Source organism: Gorilla gorilla, chromosome 14 (assembly GCF_029281585.2).
Source record: "Gorilla gorilla gorilla isolate KB3781 chromosome 14, NHGRI_mGorGor1-v2.1_pri, whole genome shotgun sequence".
In the NCBI taxonomy this organism is placed as follows: domain Eukaryota; kingdom Metazoa; phylum Chordata; class Mammalia; order Primates; family Hominidae; genus Gorilla; species Gorilla gorilla.
The window spans coordinates 25,228,077-25,246,352 of NC_073238.2; positions in this window are offsets into that span (position 1 = coordinate 25,228,077).

Below are 18,276 nucleotides of genomic sequence, written 5' to 3' on the forward strand. Positions count from 1 at the left end.
GAGGGTGTATGTGTCCAGGAATTTATCCATTTCTTCTAGATTTTCTAGTTTATTTGCATAGAGGTGTTTATAGTATTCTCTGATGGTAGTTTGTATTTCTGTGGGATCAGTGGTGATATCCCCTTTATCATTTTTTATTGTGTCTATTTGATTCTTCTCTCTTTTCTTCATTAGTCTTGCTAGCGGTCTATCAATTTTGCTGATCTTTTCAAAAAAACCAGTTCCTGGATTCATTGATTTTTTGAAGGGTTTTTGTGTCTCTATCTCCTTCAGTTCTGCTCTGATCTTAGTTATTTCTTGCCTTCTGTTATCTTTTGAATATGTTTGCTCTTGCTTCTCTAGTTCTTTTAATTGTGATGTTAGGGTGTCAATTTTAGATCTTTCCTGCTTTCTCTTGTGGGCATTTAGTGCTATAAATTTCCCTCTACACACTGCTTTAAATGTGTCCCAGAGATTCTGGTATGTTGTGTCTTTATTCTCATTGGTTTCAAACAACTTCTTTATTTCTGCCTTCATTTCGTTATGTATCCAGTAGTCGTTCAGGAGCAGGTTGTTCAGTTTCTATGTAGTTGAGTGGTTTTGAGTGAGTTTCTTAATCCTGAGTTCTAGTTTGATTGCACTGTGGTCTGAGAGACAGTTTGTTATAATTTCTGTTCTTTTACATTTGCTGGGGAGTGCTTTACTTCCAACTATGTGGTCAATTTTGGAATAAGTGTAATGTGGTGCTGAGAAGAATGTATATTCTGTTGATTTGGGGTGGAGAGTTCTGTAGATGTCTATTAGGTCCACTTGGTGCAGAGCTGAGTTCAATTCCTGGATATCCTTGTTAACTTTCTGTCTCATTGATCTGTCTAATGTTGACAGTGGGGTGTTAAAGTCTCCCATTATTATTGTGTGGGAGTCTAAGTCTCTTTGTAGTTCTCTAAGGACTTGCTTTATGAATCTGGGTGCTCCTGTATTGGGTGCATATATATTTAGGATAGTTAGCTCTTCTTGTTGAATTGCTTTATAATGATCCCTTTACCATTATGTAATGGCCTTCTTTGTCTCTTTTGATTTTTGTTGGTTTAAAGTCTGTTTTATCAGAGACTAGGATTGCAACCCCTGCCTTTTTTGTTTTCCATTTGCTTGGTAGATCTTCCTCCATCCCTTTATTTTGAGTCTATGTGTATCTCTGCATGTGAGATGGGTCTCCTGAATACAGCACACTGATGGGTCTTGACTCTTTATCCAATTTGCCAGTCTGCGTTTTTTAATTGGAGCATTTAGCCCATTTACATTGAAGGTTAATATTGTTATGTGTGAATTTGATCCTGTCATTATGATGTTAGCTGGTTATTTTGCTTGTTAGTTGATGCAGTTTCTTCTTAGCATCAATGGTCTTTACATTTTGGCATGTTTTTGCAGTGGCTGGTGAACCAGCATCTTATAGTAGAATCCTATCCATCATCTTTATATGTTCATGTCAATTGCTAAAAATTGTAAATTTTTTTTTCAGTAAACTCTACTTGAAAAGTATGCACTGTCAAATCCCATCTCTACTAAAAATACAAAAATTAGCTGGGCTTGGTGGCACATGCCTGTAATCCCAACTACTCAGGAGGCTGAGGCAGGAGAATCAGTTGAACCCAGGAGGTGGAGGTTACAGTGAGCCAAGATAGCACCATTGCATTCCAGCCTGGGCAACAGAGTGAGACTCCATTAAAAAAAAAAAAAAAGTATGCAGATAAGCCAGGCGAGGTGGTTCATGCCTGTAATATCAGCACTTTGGGAGGCCGAGGCGGGTGGATCACTTGAGTCCAGGAGTTAGAGACCAGCCTGGGCAACATGGTGAAACCTCATCTTTACAAAAAATTAAAAAATCAGCCAGACAAGGCCGGTGCGGTGGCTCACGCCTGTAATCCCAGCACTTTGGGAGGCCGAGGTGGGCAGATCACCTGAGGTCAGGAGTTTGAGACCAGCCTGGCCAACATGGTGAAACCCCATCTCTACTAAAAATACAAAAATTAGCCAGGTGTGGTGCAGGTACCTGTAATCCCAGCTACTCATGAGGCTGAGGCTGGAGAATCACTTGAACCTGGCAGGCGGAGGTTGCAGTGAGCTGAAATCATACTACTGTAATCCAGCCTGGGTGACAGAGTGAGATTCTGTCTCAAAAAAAAAAAAAATTAGCTGGACATGTGCCTGTAGTCCCAGCTACTCTGGACGCTGAGGTGGGAGGATCGCCTTGGCCCTGGAGGCTAAGGCTGCAGTGAGCCATGATTGCAGCACTGCATTCCAGCCTGGGCAACAGAGTGAGACCCTGTCTCAGAAAAAAAAAAAAAAGTATGCAAACACATAATCCAGAAATATTTCTCTCAAAAATATTAAAAGATTTAAAAGCATTGGCAATTAAAGAACAAATCAAGCCCTTGTATTGAATATAGGCTCTGTTGTATTCATAGAAATGAAATATTGTTCCTGCTTTCAAAAAGCTTATAATAGGATAAATATCTTTGTAAACATATTTAATACAACAAAGTCTGAATGAAGTGCTAAATGTGTGCGTGGGAACATGGGATGGATGATTGATTAAGTGACGCTTGAGTTAGAGGAAGTCAGGGAAGACTTCACGGCGAAAGGGTCATTTGAGCTGGGTCTTGAAGTATTTAATACCCATTTGACCAGAAAATTCTCCAAAAGGAATGACTATGAATAAATGAAGAATTGCTGTAATATTTTTTCTCAAAATGATTCTAATTATGTAGAAAAACATATTAACATGATACTATAAACAAAGACAAGTGATAGATTGAGATAAAAATATTAAGATAATGCTGGGTGCAGTGGCTCATGCCTATAATCCCAGCACTTTGGGAGGCCAAGGCGGGTGGATCACGAGGTTAGGAGTTCGAGACCAGGCTGACCAACATAGTGAAATCCTGTCTCTACTAAAAATAGAAAAATTAGCCAGGCATGGTGGCACACACCTGTAATCTCAGCTACTCAGGAGGCTGAGGTAGGAGAATCACTTGAACCCAGGAGGCAGAGGTTGCAGTGAGCTAGATGGCGTCACTGCACTCCAGCCTGGGCAACAGAGCAAGACTCCATCTCAAAAAAAAAAAAATTAAGATAAACAGACCCATGTTGTAGACAATTCACGAAAGAAATAGAAATGGCCAATGCAAATTGAAAATTGTATGTGATCTTGCTAATAACCAAAGAAATGGAAAGCAGAATGGATACCATTTTGAACACAGGAGTATGACCAAGATTTTCTGGGAGAGATACTTGTGGTTTGCAAGTACATAAAGAAACTAATGTTTTCATATACAGTATAGGAATATAAACTGGCACAACTTTTAGGAATGCATTTTCAATACTAAGAATTTATCTTATGAAAATAATTAGACATTAGTACAAAGAGTATATGTAAAGGTCATCAAAACACAGCAAGTTTTAAAGAGAAAAAGCAAAGAAATAGGCCGGGTGCAGTGGTTCACGCCTGTAATTTCAGCACTTTGGGAGGCTGAGGCAGGCAGATCACCTGAGGTCAGGAGTTCAAAGCCAGCCTGGGCAACATGGAGAAACCCTGACTCTACTAAAAATACAAAAATTAGCCAGGTGTGTTGGCGGATCCACAGGGGTGCATGACTGGGTCCACACAGCATCTCACCATGCTCAGCCGACTGCGTGGTCTCATGGGATGTCCTCAGTGACGTCATAGGAAATGCTGAAGTGCTGCATTCAGGAGGAAGAAACTGACTTCCACGCTCCTTGTCTTCTTTTCCTGACTCTCCTTAGTTAAGGTCAGCCCTAGAGGGAGTTCAGTCCCCTAAACTTTCAGGATGTGTCACCTCGCCACTCTAGGCAGCTATTGGGGAGGAAGGGCCCCTGGATGACCGGTGGGCAGGCACAGGCATTGGCTTTTCATTGTCTTCGAGGGTCCTTATTTGCAAGGCAGTGGTGGCAGCAAGCAGGAGTGGTTCCACAACCAAGGGAGGAACGTGAGCCATGCAGTGTTGCTCCAGAAGCCGAGAGACCGCGGTGTGGAGAGGCAGGGGGTGAAATGGGCGTGGCCATGTGGATTTTGGTTGGCACATAAACACTGGGTGGGACAGTCAACCCTTTGTACCACTCCAGTGTACTCACTTCCTCTTAATGATATCCAGATCTCACAGGAGAATAATGCTCTTACTTCTTCCCCACAAGAACAAATGAAAGCGTTATGTTAACAGAAGTGGCCGTGGATCTCCCAGGCATACCAAGATCCAGTCCCTGCTGCTGTGGCGGCTCCCAGCCCGTAACTGGTGTCTGTTATCTCCCTCCCACCATCCATTCCAGGTTGCCCCACTTTCAGCCAAACATTTTGGCTGGTCTGGCTCACTTGTCAGCTGAGGGGATCCAGACTTTCATCTGTGAGGGGTCCGAGCCCTTCATTGCCTTGCCCTTGCCCAGCACGGCTGCTTCACTTCCTCATTGACAGCTATCAGCGGGCATGGGAGCGTCACAGGAGATCCTCAGTTTACCCGAGACAGGGATTCTTCCCACCCATACCAGACCTTATTACGGCACACTGCTGCTGGAGGTGGAATCTTTTGAGCACCAAAAATAAGGGGTGGCAGGGTGAAGGGGATCAATTTAAAACACTGATGTCTCTGAGGATTCCTTTAATCAAAGAACCGTGAACCCATAGTAGAGTTTCATGTTTTCCCCTTTCATAGGTTAAGGGTGGGCTATCTTTATACAGTGGGCCAGTGGAGAAAAGAACAGTTCTCTTAGTGACCTAGTATCTCTGATTATTTAGAATGCATCGCTTATGGGGAAAATACTGTGTGCAAAGAGGGAAGAGTAGAAATTACTGAAGGCAGTGGAGGCTTCATCCAGGCAATGACATGGCCAGCCTTGGTGATTCTGTCTGTCTATCATCTATTTATCATCTGCGTATCTATCATCTATATATCTAACTATTATCTATCATCTACCTATCATCTATGTATCAGTCTATCACCTATCTGTATCATCTATCATCTATGTATGAATCTATCATCTATCTATATTACCTATCTATTGTCTATGTATCAATCATCTATTATCTATCTATCATCTATCTATCTATCTATCTATCTATCTATCTATCTATCTATCACCTATCAGCCACCCAGCTATCTATTCCATCCACCCCACCCACCCACCCATCCATTCAAGCATCTATCCATCCAATAATTAAAATATTCAAGATGTGTAGATAACATTTTGGAAAATGCCAGTTTCTTACAAAATGCATTTTCTCTGTAATTTCAGAGTTCCTGGTAATGGGAAAGAACTTGACAATTATGGTCGTTCACTTGTGTCTCAGTTGCATATTTTGCCGGACTACAAGGAAGAAGCGTGAAAATGCCCATGTTTTCTTTTGACAGATGAACTTTACCATTTCAAGTGAAAGGAACATAAACTCAAGGTAAGTTAATGTTTTATGTTGATGTTACAGTTTCATTAACTTTTAGATTGTAGGATATTAAAATCCATATTTATTTTTGAACTGAGGCAAGTCTCCTTCCTGATGTTACAGATCAGCTAATTATGTTCATTTATTCAGTCCTATTACGTACTTACTATATTTAGACCTAACTGACAGATCTTATTAAGAAATACGTTTCTGACACTTTTTGCTTTTTGTTACCCATTATTTATCAATATCTGAAATATTTAGGTTGTTTTGATGAATTGTGTCCTACTAATAGCTATTACAATTACTCAGTTACTTAATATTTGGAGTCTTAAGGTCATGGGAGAAAATAGTTCCTTTCTTTTTTGGTTTTTGAAACAAGGTCTTGGCTCTGTCACCCAGGCTGGAGTGCAATGTTGCAATCATAGCTCACTGTAGCTTGGGCTCAAGTGATCCTCCCATCTCAGCCTCCTGACTAGCAGGGACCCTAGGCATGTGCCACTGCACCCAGCTAATTAAAAAAACTTTTTTTTATAGAGACAGGGTTTTGCTATCTTGCCCAGGCTGGGGAGAAAATTTAAATTTATATGCATGTATTTCTTGCAGAGACCTGTGTCTGGGCCAACAAAGTCAATAAAGGACTTTCAAATATAAAAGGCATAATTATATCAGATTAAAATTCTGTAGGGGAATAGGAATGGAATAGAAATTAATGAAACTAGGAGTTACGTAAAAATTCTGACAAGTACAAGCATTACTTTTTAAAATTACTTTTTAATTGTGAAAACATTGTGATAAAATACATTAATATTTACCACATTCACCGCTTAGACCTGTACAGCTCAGTGTGTGAAATATAGTCAAATCATTCGCAAACAGTTTCCAGCACCATCCCCAGCCCCTGCACCCACCCTTCTGCTTCCTGTCTCTATGAACATGGCTACTCCAGGTACCTCCCACGGGTAGAATCATGGAGCTTTATTTTTGTATTTTAGAAAATGTATGGTGTGGCCGGGTGCGGTAGCTCATGCCTGTAATCCCAGCACTTTGGGAGGCCAAGGTGGGCAGATCAGCTGAGGTCAGGAGTTTGAGACCAGCCTGGGCAACATGGTGAAACCCCATCTCTACCAAAAAACACAAAAATTAGCTGGACGTGGTGATGCATGCCTGTAGTTCCAGCTACTTGGGAGGCTGAGGCAGGAGAATCACTTGATCCTGGGAGGTAGAGGTTGCAGTGAGCCGAGATCACCCCACTGCACTCCAGCCTGGGCGACAGAGTGAGACTCCATCTCAAAAAACAAAACAAAACAAAAAAATGTATGGTGGGTAGCAAACTGCTGTGATATGTAGATTTTAGTGGATATTTTAAATAAATGTTTTATTTTAAAATGTGAATATGCCATAAATTAAATACTTATAAATGAAAGTTTGAATGTTAAGTCAAAACATGTAAGGGGATACATAATTTTCCAAATTTCTTTTAGCGACTACGTTAGTAGAAAAGAAGCTAGTGATCCTAATTCAGACTCTTTGTTTTATCCATGAGATTAAGCAGCTCGCACACAGTCACACGTCCAGTGGGTTATGCCACATCAGCAAGCCCTCAAGGCTCCCGACACCCAACAGCTGCTTGCAGTCACAGGTTCTGTTGTCCATACATTGTAGCCATTTATTTTGATTTTCAGTGCACTATTCACGTATACCCTTATGTATGAATACTTTTTATAGCCAAGAATCCATAAGTAATACCCTATAATTTATCTCTGGCATAAGTTAGATTTTTATATAGTAGATTTAAATAGACAAACCGGTATTTGGTAATCTGTATTTTGTTTTAAGTAAGATTAAGCGTATCACCCTATAAATCATCATTACCCCAATGTGAGCTTGGAGAGGTAGAAGTGACGTGAGAGGTCAGTCAGTCAGAAATACAGAAGAATCAACTTTGGCACAGTAAATTATCCCCAAAAAGCTTTCAGGAAATTCTGAATCATATTTGAAATGTTAAAGGCATGAATTATGTGACTATCCATAAATATTTCTGAATCTTTAAAAAAGATCCTTTAAGAAACTTCAAAATAAATGAATGGAATCCAATAATTTAAAACTCAAGTGCTGTTATTTCTACAAGATCTTGGATTATATGTTCATTTGTTCATTGGAAGAAAAATCACATTTTCATTTCTTATATTTTATTTATATTAGAAAGAGCACTTCAATATTAATTCAAATATCTATCCATTAAATGCAAAAATGTTAATGCAATATTAAAAATGAAATTTAAATGAAAGCAAGGGAATATCACATTAAGGTTCCCATGGCAACCCTCACTACACTTCTCAGCTTCTGAATTGTAATATGGTCATTTATTATTGGCTCATATAAAATATAATTTTGCAAATATTTAAAGATGTATAGGTTAATTCGTGTCAATTCAAGCCTTCAGATGCAATATAATATAATACATTAGGCTAAGAATACTCCAAATATTAACCCATATTCATAATTTAGATATATCTATATAAAACAGATGCAAACTTCCTAAATTTTGAATGATTTGTTAGCACTCACATGAATCATACCATTTTGCAGTTCCCATCACAGCAGAAATCTGAGCCTTATGTTACTGAAATACTAATATAGGTATAGTCAAGTGACTGTCTCACTTTAGAAAGAATTTCAAATTACAAATGTCAGATTTTGCCAGAATAGGCAAAATGTAAATTCATTACCTCATATAAATCAAAAGTCCAAGAATTGAGTTTTGCAGATCAAATGATTCTGCCCGAGACCTGTTTATCATTGGCCTCACTTTTTTCTACCTTTAGTGGTACGTATTAACGTGTTGAAAACTCAAAAAAGTAAACATCCTTTAACCAAGAAGTATATCTCTTTATTTATCTAAAGGAAATAATTGGGTAACTGCCAAGCTGTGCGTATAAGGATTTAGGAAAAAATATAAACAATTGAAATGCCCATCAATAGGAGTGGGTTAAGCAAAGTATGATGTACAGAGCTTTGAAAATGATTGGATCGATATATTGATATGGAAAGATGTCCAAAACCCATTGTTAAGTGAACAAAGCAAATAAAGAACAGTATGTCCAGCAAAGAAAAAACAACAAAAAGCTAAAACACTCCCTCAAGGACAATGTGGGCCACATGCAGTGGCTCACGCCTGTAATCCAGCACTTTGGGAGGCCGAGGTGGGAAGATGACTTGAGGTCAGGATTTCGAGACCAGCCTGGGCAAAAAGCGAGACTCTCTCTCTACAAAAAAATTTAAAAAATTAGCCAGGTGTGGTAGTGTGTGCCTGCAGTCACGGCTGCTCAGGAAGCTGAGGTGGGAGGAACACTTGAGCCAAGATTGCGCCATTGCACTCCAGCCTGGGTGACAGACTGAGACCCTATCTCTAAAAAAAAAAAAAAAAAAAGAACAATGTATAGAGACTCACCTGGAATGATACACTCCAAATGATAATGGTGGAGATCTTTGGATGGTGAGATCACGGCTTTTTATTTTATTTTTCCGAATTTTTTTCAAATGAATATAATTAGAAAATAAAGATATAAGACAATATAAGTACTGCCTACTGTTATGAGTGTGAAAATACTGATACTTTCCTCCTCTGAGGGTGGAGCATAAGTTGATATACATATTCTTGTGAATTTTTTTTTTTGAGACAGAGTCTCACTCTGTCACCCAGGCTGGAGTGCAGTGAGTGGTGCCATCTCAGCTCATTGCAGCCTCCTTGGGTTCAAGTGATTCTTGTGCCTCAATCTCCCAAGTATCTGGAATTACAGGCATGTACCACCATCCCCAGCTAATTTTTGTATTGTCAGTAGAGTCAGGGTTTCACCATGTCAGCCAGGCTGGTCTCGAACTCCTGACCTCAAGTGATCCACCCGCCTTGGCGTCCCAAAGTGCTGGGATTACAGGCGTGAGCCACTGCGCCCAGCTGATTTTTTTTTTTTTTTTTTAAATCAGAGAAGATCTCACTCTGTTACCCAGGCTTGAGTGCAGCAGCCTGATCATGACTCACTGCAGTCTTGACTTCCCAGGCTCAAGCGATCCTCCCCTCTGAGCCTCCCGAGTAGCTGGGACCACAGGCATGCACCACCATACCTGGGTAATTTTAAAATTTTTGTAGAGGCCAGGCGCAGTGGCTCATGCCTGTGATTCCAGCACTTTGGGAGGCCGAGGTGGGCGGATCACCGGAGGTCAGGAGTTGGAGACCAGCCTGGCCAACATAGTGAAACCCCACCTCTACTAAAAATACAGAAATTAGCCGGGCGTGGCGGCTTGTGCCTGTAGTCCCAGCTACTCAGGAGGCTAAGGCAGGAGAATCTCTTGAACCTGGGAGGCAGAGGTTGCAGTGAGCTGAGATCGGGCCACTGCACTCCAGCCTGGGCAACAGAGCGAGACTCTATTTCAAAAATAAATAAATAAATAATTAATTAATTAATTAATTTTTTTATAGAGATGGGGGTCTCACTATATTGCTCAGGCTGGTCTTGAACTCCTGGACTCAAGCATCCTCCTGCCTTGGCCTCCCAAAGTGCTAGGATTACAGGCGTGAGCCACTGTGCCCAGTTTGGGATGTTCGATAACATTAAAAAATTGCAGAAAAATTGTATAATTCTTGTAAACTTTTTAAATTTTTTTACTTCTATAATTCTATTTTCAAAAAACAAACAAATTGAAAGCCACTCAAATATTTCAAGAGTGATTAAATAATTACATATTTATTCCATAAGAGGAAATACGATGTACTCATTAAAAATCATAAAATATTTCTGTGGGTAAATACCATTGCAATTCCATCAAATCAAGATGATTTTAACTACAAGGAATAGAAAATGCAGAATCAGCTTAAATGATAAAACTTCTGGATAAACACTGCAGTTGAACATGCTTGTTAACCAGTAATTCCTCCTGAAACCTACTAAAATCACAGGAAAGGGGAAAAAAGCATAAACCCATAAAGACAAAAAAAAAAAAAAGAAAAAAGGAGGGAAGACAATAGCAATTCCCCCTCTTTTTAAAATAGGGTGGTTTCCCAAACCAGAATAGCCTCATCAGCTCAGAGTTTCCCTCAATCCAATTACAAAAATTTTTAAAAATTGTTTATTTTCTGTATTTTGTTGAAACATTCCAATATTTATTTATTTATTTATTCTGAGACGGAGTCTCGCATGTTGCCCCAGCTGGAGTGCAGTGGCACAAGCTCAGCTCACCGCAACCTCTGCCTCCTGGGTTCAAGCGATTCTCCTGCCTCAGCCTCCTGAGTAGCTGGGATTACAGGTGTCCACTACCACGCCCGGCTAATTTTTTGTATTTGTAGTAGAGACGGGGTTTCACTATATTGGCCAGGCTGGTCTCAAACTGCTGACCAAAGTACTGGGATTACAGGCGTGAACCACTGACCCTGGCTGAAACATTCCAATATTTAAAGCTGGTAAAGTTGGGTGGGTCTGTGGACATAACAGAGCAGACGCTGTGAAAGCAAAGCAGAGAACTGGGTGTACTTGGAAGTGGAAGTGCGGTGGGACAGAAAGGGAGAAGGTGGACGTGTCTAAGAAACCAAAGTCTACTTTCCCTCCCACATCCAACCATGAAGCTTTTTACAAAATGTGGAGGCCAGAACACCCTATTTGTATGTGTGTGTATGTTATGATTATTGTAATATGTGATGAGTTATGAGGAATATTAAAAAAAGAACTCGATGAACTGACTGGAACATTCCCAAATAGCACGCTGCTGGTCCCCTGCTTTTCTTCTAATTTTAGCATATATTGTTTAGTTTTGTTTTTGAACCTTATTTTAAAAGGCATCTCCACATGAAGACTTGTAAATTGATATTCATTGCAGCATTAATCAAAATAGCCCCAAATTGGAGACAATCCAAATATCCAGCCATTGATGTTGGATTTTTAAAAAGTGGCATATTTGTGCGATGGAATATTATACAGCTATAAGGACTAAACTGGCTGGGTGTGGTGACTCACTCCTGTAATCCCAGCACTTTGGAAGGCTGAGGTGTGTGGATCACTTGAGCCCAGGAGTTCAAGACCAGCCTCCGTAACATGGCAAAACCCCATCTCTGCAAAAAATACAAAAATTAGCTAGGTGTGGTGGCACATGCCTGTAATTTCCAGCTACTCAGGAGGCCAAGAGGCAGGAGAATTGCTTAAGCCCAGGAGGCGGAGGTTGTGGTGAGCTGAGATGGCACCATTGCACTTCAGCCTGGGTGACAGAGTGAGACCCTGTCTCAAAAAAAAAAAAAAAAAGGAATAAACTATTGACATATATTATGACATCGATGAATCTTGAAAACATACTAAGTGAAAGAAGACTCGGACCACAGAGTATATGATTGTATGTATTTGAAATGTCCATAGCAGGCAAATGCAGACAGAAAACAGGTTAGGATTACCAGGAGCTGGGGAAGAGAAGGGCATGAGGAATGACTACGAAGTGGTATGGGGTTTCTTTTCTTTTTGGGGTGATGACAATGTTCTAGAATTAAATGGTCGCAGAACTTGGAGCTGACTAAAACCACCGAATAGTATACTTTAATAGAGCAAATCATGTAGTATGTGAGTTATGTCTTTTTTTTTTTTTTTTTGAGATGAAGTCTTGCTCTTGTCCCCAAGGCTGGAGTGCGGTGGCGCGATCTCGGCTCACTGCAACCTCTGCCTTCCGGGTTCAAGTTATTCTCCTGCCTCAGCCTCCCGAGTAGCTGGAATTACAGGTATGCGCCACCATGCCCAGCTAATTTTGTATTTTTACTAGAGATGGAGTTTCACCATATTGGTCAGGCTGGTCTCAAACTCGTGACCTCAGGCAATCCACCCACCTTGGCCTCCCAAAGTGCTGGGATTACAGGCATGAGCCACGGCGCCTGGCCGAAGGTATTATTTTAAAAGGTATTATATTGAAGGTATTCCTTTGTAATGTTCTTTAAGAAAAAGCAGACTCCACCCTCAGTCCCTTCCTCTCCCTGCCCAACCCCACCCCTTCCTTAGCCTCTGAAAAAAAAGAAAAAGTAAAAAAAAAAAAAAAAAAGAAAATTCGGGATTACGTTTGTATGATTTATTTTCCTGTTTATGCATCCGATAGTAGTGCGTTCATTTTTAATGCTGTCGGGTGCTTCCTTGTATGAATATGCCACCATTTGTTTATCCATTCTGTTGTGAATGGATGTTTGAGTTGATTCTGGCTTTTGTTGTTATGAATAATGCTAATATAAATATATTTATACATCTTTCCTGATACACATGAGCAAGAATCTCTCAAGGATATATGCCACGTTGAAGGGTATTATGTGTATTTAACTTTGAAAAATAATGCCAAACCAGGCGCGGTGGCTCATGCCTGTAATCCCAGCACTTTGAGAGGCCAAGGCAGGCGGATTACAAGGTCAAGAGATCGAGACCATCCTGGCCAACATGGTGAAACCCCATCTCTCCTAAAAATACAAAAATTTGCTGGGCGTGGTAGCGGGTGCCTGTAATCCCAGTTACTCAGGAGGCTGAGGCAGGAGAATCGCTTGAACCCGGGAGGCGGAGGTTGCGGTGAGCTGAGATCACGCCACTGCACTCCAGCCTGGCGTCAGAGCGAGACTCTGTCTCAAAAGAAAAAAAAAAGAAAGAAAAATAATGCCAAGTTCGTTTTCCAGGTGCTTGCACTTCTTTGGTTTGACTTTGCCAGCAGCACAGAGTTGGCGTTCTTTGTTGCACATCTTCTTTGCGACTTGGTAATGTCAGCCTTTAAATTTCTGTCATCCAAGTGTGCGTGAAATGACACCTTACTGAACTCTTAATTTGTATTTGCAATTACCAATGAGATTGAACATCATTTCATGTTTTTTGACCAGTCCTGTTTCTTTTCTGTGAAATGCCCCTGAATATCCTTTGCCCATTTTTCTACTTATTAATTTTGCCTTGATTTATGTATATGTACATATTTGTGTGCACATATATACACACTTATGAGTTATACACACTACATTTTGGTTTTAATATTAAACGTGTTGTTCGCATGGGTTGCAAATATACTCTGTTTGTAGCTTCTCTTTTTGCTTTGTTGATGGAATCTTTGATGAGTAAAAATTATAAGTACTGATGTAATACAGTTTTCAGTTGCATCTTTTTCCATCATGTATCATCCATCCTTGCTACAAGGATTTGAATACTCCATCCTTTCCACAATGATTTGCTGCTTCTGAAATATGCTAAAGTCCATACGTGTGCGTTTGTTCTGAAGCTCTATATTCTGTTCTACTTGTGTATCCTTTTACCAATAGCATACTCTCACTTTAGCGACAATTTTTTTTTTTTTTTTTTTTTTTGAGACGGAGTCTTGCTCTGTCGCTCAGGCTGGAGTGCAGTGGTGTGATCTCGGCTTAGTGCAACTTCCGCCTCCCGGGTTCAAGCAATTCTCCTGCCTCAGCCTCCGTAGTAGCTGGGACTACAGGCGTGCGCCACCATGCCCAGCTAATTTTTGTATTTTTAGTAGAGACGGGGGTTTCACTATGTTGGCCAGAATGGTCTTGATCTCTTGACCTCGTGATCCGCCCACCTTGGCATCCCAAAGTGCTGGGATTACAGGCCTGAGCCACCATGCCTGGCCTTAGCTACATATCCTTACATCGAATAGGGTAAGTTCCCCTACCTCAGCCTCCTTTAAGAACACTTAGCAGCCAGGCTGGGTGCAATGGCTCACACCTGTAATCCCAGCACTTTGGGAGGCCGAGGCAGGCAGATCACTTGTGGTCAGGAGTTCAAGACCATCCTGGCTAACATGGTGAAGCCCCGTCTCTAGTAAAAATACAAAAATTAGCCGGGCGTGCTGGCATGCGTCTGTAATCGCAGCTACTCGGGAGGCTGAGGCAGGAGAATTGCTTGAACCCAGGAGGCAGAGGTTGCAGTGAGCTGAGATTGTGCCATTGCACTCCAGCCTGGGCGAAGAAGCAAGCCTCCGGAAGAAAGAAAGAAAGGGAGAGAGAGAGAGAGAGAGAGAAGAAAGAACACTTAGCTCGGATCTCCCTTTGAAAGTGAGTTATCTGACGGCGTCCAGCTAAAGTGCCTTTTGCTCTGCCACAGTATATGAGCTGAGGTCATGTGCTCCTCATGAATACTTCTGCCCAGTGAGGGTGTCCTCCAGACAGTCTTTGCGTAGGAGTTCCCTGGTGGACAGACCAAGACTTTCTTTGAGCTGTGCTGCCAGTCTGAAGTTCTTCCTCCCAATTCTTCCTGCCTCCTTCCTTCCACAGGTGTCAGGCCCTAAGGTTTTCCCTGCCTCATTCTGCCCCCTCTTGTCTTTCACCTCTTATGCTCCTGACATCATTTTTGCAGCTGCCTCCTGGCGGACCTGAGCGGATACAAGGGGCTCCAGGATTCCTGGCTCCTCGCTGTACTAAATTTAAGAATCAGTTCCAAAATGAAGCAAAACAAAAATAGTTTTGTTGGGATTTTGACAGTAATTGCATTGGATCAATTGCTCAGTCGCAAAACTGACATCTTTATATTAATGACACTGAGTCTCTCAATCACAAACATGCTACTTCTCTCCATTTATTTAGGGGTTCTTTAACCCTTTTCCCTTTTGTCCTGAGAATACTCACCGGCAGTGCTTACAGCTGCAGCGTTTACCCCGAGATAACTTTGCCACGAAATATCTCGCTTTTATGATTATTTTCACTTCGCTCTAGTATATCGACTTTAGAAACAAAAGACATCATTCTATTTACAGCATTCTGTCTTTAGTAGTGGTGTTTCCATTTACAAAACATAGTAATTCTCGATCGCTGAAAATGTCAAATCCTAGAAAATGTAGTATTCCTACACGTGATGTTAACATCGTTCTCAACAGCCGAAGATTCATTCGATGAGTCCGATTTTTCTGAAATAGATGCTTCTGATGATTCAGATGATTCTGATGTTAGTTCTGTTTAGAAATAACTCCAAGAATAGTTTTTATATTTTATTTTCACATTGAAAATCAGTAAGATGTGCTTCAGCCTCCAAGACTGTGTTTACGTAAAATTAAATGGGCGCTGGCAGTGAGCTGCACTTTTTTTTTTCTAAATGGGAAAAGGGTTAAACTCTGCTTCTTACAATAAAGCTTTGTAATTTTCTCCAAAAAGGTCTTGCATATTTTTATTAGATTTATTTCTAGGAACTTTATATTTTTAGTTATGATTAAATATTATATATATTTAAAATTCCATTTTCTTTTTTAAAATTTATTTTTATAGAGACAGGGTCTTACACTATGTTGCCCAGGCTGGTCTTGAACTCCTAGGACTCAAGCAATCCTCCCTCCTTGGCCTCCCAAAGTGCTGGGATTACAGTTGTGAGCCACTGCACTCAGCCTAAAATTCTATTTTTTAATTCTGTTGCTGGTACTTAGAAAAACTTAAATGTTGATGTTTTAGCTCGCAAATTTGCTAAACTCTTAATTCTAATAATCTGCTTATAGATGATATTGGATTTCCATACATACAATCATCTAACCTTTAAAGAATGACAGTTTTGTTTCTTCCATGTGCCTTTTTTTCATGCCTTTTTTTTTCATTTTCCTTGCTTTACTGTGTTGACACTTTCAGTACAATGTTGAATACAAGTAATAATAGCAGGCACTCTTGTTCTTGATTTTAAAAGAGACACTTCTAATATTTCACTATTAACTAATGTTTACTGAGGGATTTTTGTATATACCTTTTATCAATTCAAGGGACTCAGCTAGGCAAGGTGGCACACACCTGTAATCACAGCTACTTTGGAGGCTGAGGTGGAGGCTCACTGGAACCCAGGAGTTCGAGGCTGCAGTGAGTTATGATGCCACTGCACTCCAGCCTGGGCAACGGAGAGAGACCTTGTCTCTAAAAATAAAACAGCAAATATGTATTTTAAAAACCAGCCTAAAACTGTCATTTTAACTGGAGTCCTCAGTCCCTTTGCATGTAATGTAATGATTGGTGTGGATGGAGTTAAATACACCATCTCCTCTGTGCTTTGGATCTGTCCTGCTGTATTTGGTTCTTTTAAATTTAAAAATCAGCCCACCATTTTCCTGTTTCATTTTAAAGTTATGCCCCTTTTCTATCCTTGAGTGGTTAAGAAATCAAAAGGTGCAGACCCTTTAACAATGTCTAATGTTGATACTTTTCCCCTTCTCCCGGACAATGCAAGGACCTTAGAACACTAATTCTTCTGCTCCCAATGTCAAATTATATGCTTTTCTTGCCACATATTCTAAGTCTGTGAGAGGGTGTGTGTGTGTGTGTGTGTGTGTGTGTGTGTGTGTGTGTGTGTGTGTGTGTGTGTGTGTGTGTGTGTGTGTGTGTGTGTGTGTGTGTGTGTTGTTCCCTTCTTTGTATCCAGGAGTTCTCATCATTTAACTCCCACTTATAAGTGAAAACATGCAGTATCTGGTTTTCTGTTCCTATGTTAGTTTGCTAAGGATAATAGCGTCCAGCCCCATCCATGTCCCTGGCAAAGGTATGATCTTGTTCCTTATATTTTATTTTTTATTTTTTAGAGATGGAGTCGCCCAGGCGGGAGTGCAATGGCGCGATCTCGGCTCACTGCAACCTCTGCCTCCCGGGTTCCAGCAATTCTCCTGCCTCAGCCTCCTGAGTAGCTGGCACTACAGGCATGCACCACCATGCCCAGCTAATTTTTTGTATTTTAATAGAGATGGGGTTTCACCGTGTTGCCCAGGCTGGTCTTGACCTCCTGAGCGTGGGCAATCCACCCACCTCGGCCTCGCAAAGTGCTAGGATCACAGGCATGAGCCACCACGCCCAGTCAGTCTTGTTCCTTTTTATGGCTGCATAGTATTCCCTGGTGTGTATGTACCACATTTTTTAAATCCAGTCTGTCACTGATGGGCAGTGCTGCAAGGAACATACGCGTGCATGTGTCTTTATAACAGAATGATTTCTATTCCTTTGGGTATATATCCAGTAATGAGATTGCTGGGTCGAATGGTATCTCTGTCTTTATCCCCACACTGTCTTGCACAATGGCTGAACTAATTTAATTTACACTTCCACCAACAGTGTATAAGCATATCTTTTTCTCCACAACCTCACCAGCATCTGCTATTTTCTGACATTTTTATAATAGCCATTCGGACTGGTGTGAGATGGTATCTCGTTGTTGTTTCGATTTGCATTTCTCTAATGATCAGTGATGCTGGGCTTTTTTCCATAGGATTGTTGGCCACAGATGTCTTCTTTTGAAAAGTGTCTGTTCATGTCCTTTGCCCACTTTTTAATGGGGTGGTTTTTTCTTCTAAATTTGTTTAAATTACATATAGATGCTGGATTTCAGACCTTTCTCAGATGCGTAGTTTGCAACAATTTTCTCCCATTCTGTAAGCTGTCTGTTTACTCTCTTGATAGTTTCTTTTGCTGTGCAGCTCTTTAGTTTAATTAGATCCCATTTGTGAATTTTTGCTTCTGTTGCAGTTGTTTTTGGCGTCTTCGTCATGAAATCTTTGCCTGTGCCTATGTCCTGAATGGTACTGCCTGGGTTGTCTTCCAGGATTTTTATTGTTTTGGGTTTTACATTAAGTCTTTAATCCATCTTGAGTTAATTTTTGTATATGGCATAAGGAAGGCGTCCATTTTCAATCTTTTCCATATGGCTGGCCAGTTATCCCAGCATGATTTATTGAATAGGGAATCCATTGCCCATTGCTTGTTTTTGTCAGGTTTGTCAAAGATCAAAAAATTATAGGTGTGTGGTCTCATTTCTAAATTCTCTATTCTGTTCCATCAGTCTATGTGTGTTTTTGTGCCAGTACTATGCTGTTTTGGTTACTGTAGCCTTGTA